Source organism: Chlorocebus sabaeus, chromosome 3 (genome assembly GCF_047675955.1).
Source record: "Chlorocebus sabaeus isolate Y175 chromosome 3, mChlSab1.0.hap1, whole genome shotgun sequence".
NCBI lineage: Eukaryota > Metazoa > Chordata > Mammalia > Primates > Cercopithecidae > Chlorocebus > Chlorocebus sabaeus.
Window position 1 is genome coordinate 31,912,424 of NC_132906.1, and position 8,609 is coordinate 31,921,032.

Consider the following 8,609-nt stretch of genomic DNA (forward strand, 5'->3'; position numbering starts at 1 on the left):
GCTAAATTATTAGTTTGAGGAAACTCCATGTTTTCCATAATCCATAATGTCTATATTAATTTACGTTCCCACCAACAGTTATACAAAGGTTCTCTTCTCTCACATGCTTGCCATACATAAAAGATTATCTTTTGTCATTTTAGTAATAACCACCCTAACAGGGGATCTCTCATTTTGGTTTTAATTTTTATTTCCCTGATGATTAGTATGTTGAATACATATTAATTTATAATCCTTACCAAACATATCCAATGAGATAGATTATATTATTTCCATTCTATGGATGAAGAGAATGAGGATTAAAGAGTTGCTTAAGCTCATGTAGGAAAGATTGAATATAAACGTAGGTTTCCTTAACTCTAAAGGTCATACTCTTAACCCTTAAAAGGCACTCCCTATCTCCAAGGCTGTAAAACTTGGTGTCTCTTGATGTCTTCCAAATAACTACTGAAGGACATGTTCTGGATGGTATAGATGTAGGCATTGCTTCTATTTGAGATCAACCTACTGTTGAAATGTTCTTCTGCTTAGCTTTTGACTTCATAGTTTATGAGGAGAATGAGGAGACAAAGTGTGAGGTATTAAAAACCTACACAATTAGATTCAGACAGCTATGTCTTGCTAAAATATCAATGTATTCTCTCATACTTATAAGGAATTATAAAAAAAGAAAATATTATTCCTACCAGGATGATGTTTACATATCATGCGAAATAAAAAATAGAAGCATACGGAAAGACCGAACATTTAGAATACAACTTGCAGGTGGCCTTTGTCTCACCATCTAGTTTATGCTGATTGGGGATTTAAATTGTTGCTCATTTCTCAAACTTGATAATTTAAATATGGAAAATACAGGTTGAAGGTAGGACTATATTAAATATTAAAACTATTGTTTAAAAACTGCAAAGGGTAAATCAAAATCTTGATTACTGGATGTGAAAAAATTCTCTTGTGCTATATACATATGTGTATACATGTGTGTACACATGTGTATAAATACATGCAGAGTTATTCAGATCCCTCAAATTCATATTTTAACCAAATATCTGATTTTTAAATAAATTAGATAAAGAAAATATAATATGGTAATGATGTAGGAGGCAGAAACCCTGGGTTCCTGTCCTAAGTGTCTTGCTCTCTCTGATTCACAATTAAAATGTAATAGAGTTTTGTGTGAACCAAATTATACACACAAAAACCTATCTACTCTCATATACATAAATGCATTTATTAAGCATTGTACCCATCCTGCTATGATTTTTAATACTAAACAATAAAAATAACAACTAATATCATTTCCAGAGTATTGATTTAAATGACACTGTTCCAGATTAATGTCTGTTCCTCTCTATTTTCAGGTCCCAGCAGAAGAAAAAAGCATCCCTCCTACCTCATTTCTCCTTTCGGAGACTAGCAGGAAATTAAAAAAGGAAAGGAGTTCCATGCAGTATTTCTGACAGCAAATTTCTCAGAATCCAGAGATACTTTTCTCTGTAATAAGTTGCTGCAGATACAAAGGAGCACTTATGATTGATGACTATCTCTGTTTGCATGAGCGATAATTCCTGAACACACAGTTCTCGATTAAAATACAAATGCATTTTCAACTGCGTATTTCTTTATCTGTGTTTTATTCTTACTTGACAAAATGTGAAAAGAATCAAGTAAAATTGGGCTCTAGTACACTGCAGAAGCGAAACAGAAGTAAGGAGATTTTTAAATGGGGAGGGAACATCCATTGCTATCCCTCGATCCCCGAGTTCTCATTTAGGAGTAGGTGAGTGAGCTGCACTCTTGAGGAAGGCAAGTGTGTTTAGGGTTTGCCAGTGTTCTGTTTCTGAAATTGCCTTTTCAAATACAGATAATAAATACTAAAATTAAAGCATTTTAAAAGTGATGTTCTATTTAGCTATTAAAACATTTTTAAAATGATATTTGATTTAGAAAATTCAAAACTCTTGGTATTACTCTCCTAAGGATATTACCAGGAGGACCACCATCACCTCCTACATTACATAACACTCTGTGGATGCTAAGCTTTAAACAAACTTAGCACTGGACACGTCTGAAAGGCTTTCTCAAGGAAATATTTGATATTAGCACTTACGCATGGAAAAACAGATGAAATAAAATAGGGAAATTAATTTGAAAGGGGTTTTCAGAGACATGGAAGCAAACATATCATTTCCATCTGAATGATCAGGATGATCACTTGTACATGTAAGACTCTTAGATTATTTGATCTAAAAAAATTTTAAGGACACAAAGGCTATTATTCTCTCATTTGAAAGTGTAAAACTGAAACCCCGATAAGTGCACTGAGAAGGTCCCATTGCCGGTAAGTGTCAGAACTGAGATTAAAAGTGGATGGAAACGACAGTGTGCCAAACATTGTGTTATAGCCACGATCTCATTTAATTTTTACAATAAACTTGTGATATGTGTCACTCTTTCATAGGTGAGAAACTAAGGCTTGCAGAAATGAAACAACCTGGCCAGCAAACCAGTAAGTGGCTGATATAGGAATAACAGTTTGTTTGACCCTGTAAGATACAGTCATCTATTGTATGAGTCCACCTCCCAGATCTGTCAACTCTTGGCTTAATGACTGTGTTCAAATACAGAACATGTATCAGGGATATTCAAAACAAGGGAGATTTCCAAAACATTAAAAATAAGAGACAAATGCAAAATTCTTTCCATTGAGTCAACATTTGTAAAATTTCAGATTAAGAAATGGCTTCCATGAGTAGGGACAACCAAGAGAACAACTTATATGTAATTTAGGTCTTTTGAACTCTAGAGTAACAGCACTTAGGTTGTGGAATGCTTCTAAATATGTCTTGATATTTTATAAGGACATTTAGCTTATTTGCTGGTAGGTGCATCTGTCTGTATACTCACTTTCACACATGGAGCATTCTTTCCTGATTCAAAATGATAGAGAGAAAAATAAAGATACGAATTATCTTCCTATTTACCTTTTAATTCTGAAAGATAATTATTTGTTTAATAAGTTCTGCCCTGATTAGAGGACGTCAATGATTATTAATTAAAAATTTGTTTGTATTCTCAAATATGTTTGCATTTCACAAGTCTCATCAAGAAACCAAGCTCAACTAACCCTGTCTTTTGTTAAGGCTTGCAATCAAATTTTTACTTCCTTAATAAACATTTCATTATGCTTTCTTGAATTCTTATTCATATTTATTCATGAAATTCCTCCTTTATTGTATCTTATCTCAGAGTCCCCTTCTTTCAATCGCTCATTCAAAAAATATTTATTGATTATTGAATGCTATGAACAGTATCCATAGCAAGTAAACAGGACAGATTGCTTCCTTTCACAAAGGTTATACTCTAGGTATCAGAGACAGATAGTAAAGAGTAAAATTAGCAAGATAAAGCCAGATGATAAATGTGATGGAAAAGTTAAACAGTTATGGATAATGCCTTGGGAGAAATTATAGCCATGTACCGTATAATTGTTCAGTCGATAGACCACATACATGATGGTGGTCCCATTTGATTATAATATGGTATTTTTACTATATCTTTTCTGTGTTTAGATACACAAATACCACTGCATTACAATTGCCTATAGTATTCAGTATAGTAACATGCTAAACAGGTTAGTAGCCTAGGAGCAATAGGCCACGTACCATATAGCTTAGGTGTGTAGTAGGCTCTTTCATCTAGGTTTGTGTAAATACACTTCATGATGTTCAAACAATGATAAAATCACCTAATGGTACATTTCTTATATCTCAGGCATAATTCAACACATGACTTCGAAAAGAAGGCCAGTGTCGGTCTCTGAGGAAGGTGCTGTTGAGAAGAGACTGACATGGGCAGAGGCACCAGCCATGCAAAAGTACAGAAATGGTGAGAACTACCAGGCAAGAGAGATTTCAAGTTTCAAAGACAAAAAAGCCCGGAATAGCTGGGGCAAATATTAGATACAGTCAGAGAGCAAGGCAGGGACCAGACTCCAAAAAGCAAGAAAGCCATGATAAAAAGCATGGGTTTGAATGTTAGTGCTATGCAGAGAACAGATAGTAGTGAGGTGGCAATCAATGAAGACACCAGGTTAAGGTAAACCAGGCTAGCAATGATGGTGTTTGGGCAAGCCCATCAGCAGTGCAGATGGTGAAAGAGATATATTGCTTCAGAATATATATTGGAATCACAACTGAAGAGACCTTAAGAATCTGGTGGATGATATAACAGAGGAATCAAGATTGATGTGTCATTGACTAGAGAAGGATGGTGGAGCCTGGCACCACTTCCTACAATGAGAAATTTCTTTTACAATGTAAAATTCTTTGACCATGACTATTATGCTCAAATTCTTTTTTAGTATAACAAGACTGGCATATAAAAATGGTTTTCAATGACCATCATTGTCCCTGTTCATTCTCTTAAAGATTGTAACTATAGCCAGCAATAGACTTCACTCTTTATGTAGGCCATTATATTGGAGGTCCTTGGAGAGCATCTGTGTGAGATACTGTTAATGAATCATATGATATGACTATCTCTGCACAATAAGTATATAAAATATTTCAAAATTTGCTTTGGTCCATAAATGGTAACTAATTGATGAATACTCCAAGGAAAATAAATAAGTAATAAGATATAGGCAATTAGTCACTTCAAGCTTTACTGTCATACAATAGGAACCTAACTGTACTTGGAAGTACTGTCTATATAACCTTCTGAATATTGTGTGAATCAAGGACATTATAGAGTAATGAAAGCATATAAGAAGGCACAAAATGCATGTGCCACATAACTCTGAGGTAGAAAATCACCTGTGGAAAAATCTTCAGTGCTTTGCAGCCACAATTCTAAGACAGACAACACTCTCAGACTGTTATCCACATCAACTATTTAGTTCTTCAAGTCTACTTAATTGTAGCTTCCAGTGCCCTTGTTACTTAACTGTCCTACTCAAAATTTCTCAAGGACCCTTGACTTCTTCCTTTTAAATTCGGCTCTGTATATAGATCTTTTTGAAAGTCAGCTCAATGTTTAAGATGAAATATTCAGAGTGAAGAAGACAAAAGTCAGCAAATGAGCTGACCCCACAATAAAGCAAGTTCAAGAAAAGCAAAATGTGTAGTTGAAAAAAGTAAGCTTATGCTCTAATAAAAAGAAAAAGTGTAAAGTTCTATTTTGCATGTGTATTTTAGGCCCAGTGAGGTTTTCAAACCTTTTCTCCAACTATTGGTCTACCTGTTGCCCTGTTATTTCAATCTAGCACACGAGCCTGGATAGAACAAGAGAGTAATACAGAACAACTTTTACATCGCATTTTGGTTGTGGATCAGTGTTCTTTAAAATACTGTTTTCCCCTTTGTCTGAGAAGGCAATATGCAGCCAACTTCAGCCAATTGTTAGAGTATAGCCATTCTGCCTGAATATAGTATAAACGACTCCAGTGGGTGGAACTCCAGTGGGCCAAAGAACAGGTGACCAAGAGTCATTTACCACAGATGCAAGAATGGAAGCATACTCATCACAAAGAAGTGTAAAAAAAGGAATAATGCAAGTGGGATGACACTGATGCATCCCTGGAAATAATCTCAAGATATCAGGACTGTAGATCAGTGTGTGATGTTTTAAACTAAAATATCACAGCTACATTAGTTTTTTAATGTTTTAAAATTAGTCAGTATGGCAATAGTGACTGCATGGTATAACAAGAGAATTGGACTGGGACTTCAGGTTCCTGTTCTGATTCACCCACTAACTATGAGTCACCTTGGTAAAGTCACTTCAATTCCTTACACCTCAATTTCCTCATCAAGCTGGAGATAGTAAGAATATTCAGTGTCTAGGTATATTAGTCCTTTTTCATGCTGCTGATAAAGATGTACCCCAAACTAGGGAACTTACAAAAAAAAAAAAAAAGAGGTTTATTGGACTTACAGTTCCACATGGCTGGGGAGGCCTCACAATCATGGCATAAGGCAAGAAGAAGCAAGTCACATCTTACGTGGATGGCAGCAGGCAGAGAGAGAGCTTGTGCAAGAAAACTCCCATTTTAAAAACCATCAGATCTTGTGAGACTCATTCATGATCATGAGAACAGTGCAGGAAAGACCTGCCCCCATAATTCAATGGTCTCCCACTGGGTTCCTCCCATGGCCTGTGGGAATCATGGGAGTTACAATTCAAGATGAGATTTGGGTGGGGACACAGTCAAACCATATCATTAGGGATTGGTGGAAAGTTACACTTTGAAAGTATAAAATGCTTCAATGATTTTTCAGTTGTCTGTATTAGTCATTAGGAGAAATTGGCTCCACATTCTGATGTTATATAACTATGTACATGTGTAGAAACTTAGTAGGTAATATTTATTGAGTCCTTACTTTAGATCAGGAGCATGAATCATCCCTTTTAATCCTCAGCATAGTTTTGTGGGTAGGTACTATTATTGTCCACATTTGACAGAGGAGAAAGTCAAGCATGGCTTGGAGCAGTTAAGCAACTTGATCAAGTTCACCTAACTAGTTAATTGCTGAGCTAGCACTTGGTTTTAGTTGTATCAAATTTCAAAGCAAAAATTTTAACTCTACATGCTATTTATAATTGTAGCTCCAACTATACTATGAAATAACCTTAAAATGCAAAACTATGAAGTCCTTCCAACAGTTTTAAACTGTGATAACTCAAGTTAAACATGGCTTTTAATGCCCATGAGATAGACTATAGTGCAAACACTGCACTTTGCTGAAAAATGTAATCAATATGGCTACTTCTTCCATACAAATCACTTGTCTTTACAGCAACTGCTGAGTGTATATATCAACTCATTATGGAGTTGCCAGTTTCTAATTTGAAACAGAAGCAGCCATGTTTGTGGAAAACACCACCATTCTAACTTCATATGGAAGAGGATTTTAAGTTGACCTGAAGTATGCAATGCTTTAGTCTTAATTATTATGTTGTCCCTATTGTTAGTATTATGGCTGGAAAGATAGCAATTTTCCTAATAAAAATCATCAGAATGCTGTAATTTTCACCATAGTTCAACTGCCTTCAAAGAGTAGACGGGGAATGTTCCCTTGGTGCTAAGTAACTAAATGGCATTTAAGAGGTAGGAGGATGTTTTTCCTTCCCATCTGAAGATACAGTCACTTTCAAATAATTTTTAATGTCTGAAATTGACAAACTGCCTGGATGATAATTGGAAAATACAGCAGACTTCACTGATGTTTGTTGAGATGGAAGGAAATAGCGTAACACATCCACAAACAATCTAATGTTGAAGTTTAGGCACTGACATCTTTATTTTTGTCTTGGGTCATGCTGTCATGTTGCTTGACAGTCCAATCCCCCCAGTTTTCCAAAGTTTGTTTCCTCACTCTCAGGAGCAAAAGCTCCAATTCTATTTCTTATCTGGAATGGTTTCAGTTGGCTTTAGCTCTGTTTAGCAAGGCGCATGCATACAGGTTTGCATCTCCTCTAAAGGCCCAATTGAGCTCCAGGGCAAGTCAGCACACTCTTTCAAAGGTCTCCGACCAGAAGAAATTCCATTCCACCAGCTAAACAAACCTGTAGCACGTGCTTCAGTGTATGGTCCATTATGGTCCCTAAAGATTACTAGGTTAATTATAGAATGTTATGATATAGGTTTTTACTATTTAGAATATCCTAATAAATTGTATTTAGTTGTACTACCATAATTGTAATATCCCTCATCCCAATAACAACAATAAAGGTTCTTGCTGTGTAGATCTAAAGTATCTGGAATAATTAATGAGAAAATAAAGAGAGGCATAATTTATTCATCCCTGTTCAGTTTTCCAGATATATTGAAAAGAAAGGGCATTAGCAAAAGGTTTGCAGCTTTCCTCACCAGATGTTTTTCAACCTTTACAAAAATTATGCATGGTAATTTCAATACACTAAAAATTATAGAAGATAAACAATTTTCCTCTTTATAAAAATTTTATTGTTATTGAAAATTATTGGGGGCAGAGGATGGAAGGATGGACTATAAACGCAGATAGCATGTATAGTTGTTAATGAACATCTGCTTTTATTGAGAACCTACTCTAACAAAGTTTTAAATGTACTTTCTAACCTTCCCAAACTAACTAAATGGCAGTATATTAGTTACTGATTGCTGAATAACAAATCACAACATAATCTAGTGTTTTAAAACAACAATTTTAGTGTTTTAGAAGCAATGATAATTTTGTATTATCTCTTATGGTTTTGATGCATTGGGAATTCCAAAACAGCTTGACCAAGTGGTTCTGGCCTAGAGTCTGTCAGGAGGTTAATAAGACAGTAGTCGGAAGATTTCTGCATTCTCATCTCTGGTGCTTTGTCTGGGAAGATGCAAGCAGTTCCTGGTGGTCTCTCCACATGGTTTCTCTTGCAGGACAGACTCAGGGGTACTAGACTTGTTGTATGGTGCTGCAGGGAGTCAAAGATTCACATCCCCAAGAGAAGAGAGGTGAAAACTGTATCGTTTTTATGACCTAACCTCAAAATCATGTTGTATTACCTGAACCACACTAACTGTAAAGACTGTCAGAAACTCTTGTCTAGATTCAAGAGGAGGATAAATAATTACCTCTTTATTG

The 8,609-nt window shown here is 35.5% G+C and overlaps 1 long non-coding RNA gene across 1 annotated transcript in view; it reads left to right on the forward strand.

The window, feature by feature from the left end:
* The window catches only part of LOC140711451 (uncharacterized), a 40,847-nt gene extending 38,981 nt beyond the window's left edge, over window positions 1–1,866 (forward strand). Inside the window, exon 3 of the long non-coding RNA XR_012092664.1 lies at window positions 1,362–1,866. This is a non-coding gene — a long non-coding RNA (uncharacterized lncRNA). The remainder of the gene's footprint in view (window positions 1–1,361) is intronic.
* Window positions 1,867–8,609: the final 6,743 nt, after the last annotated feature.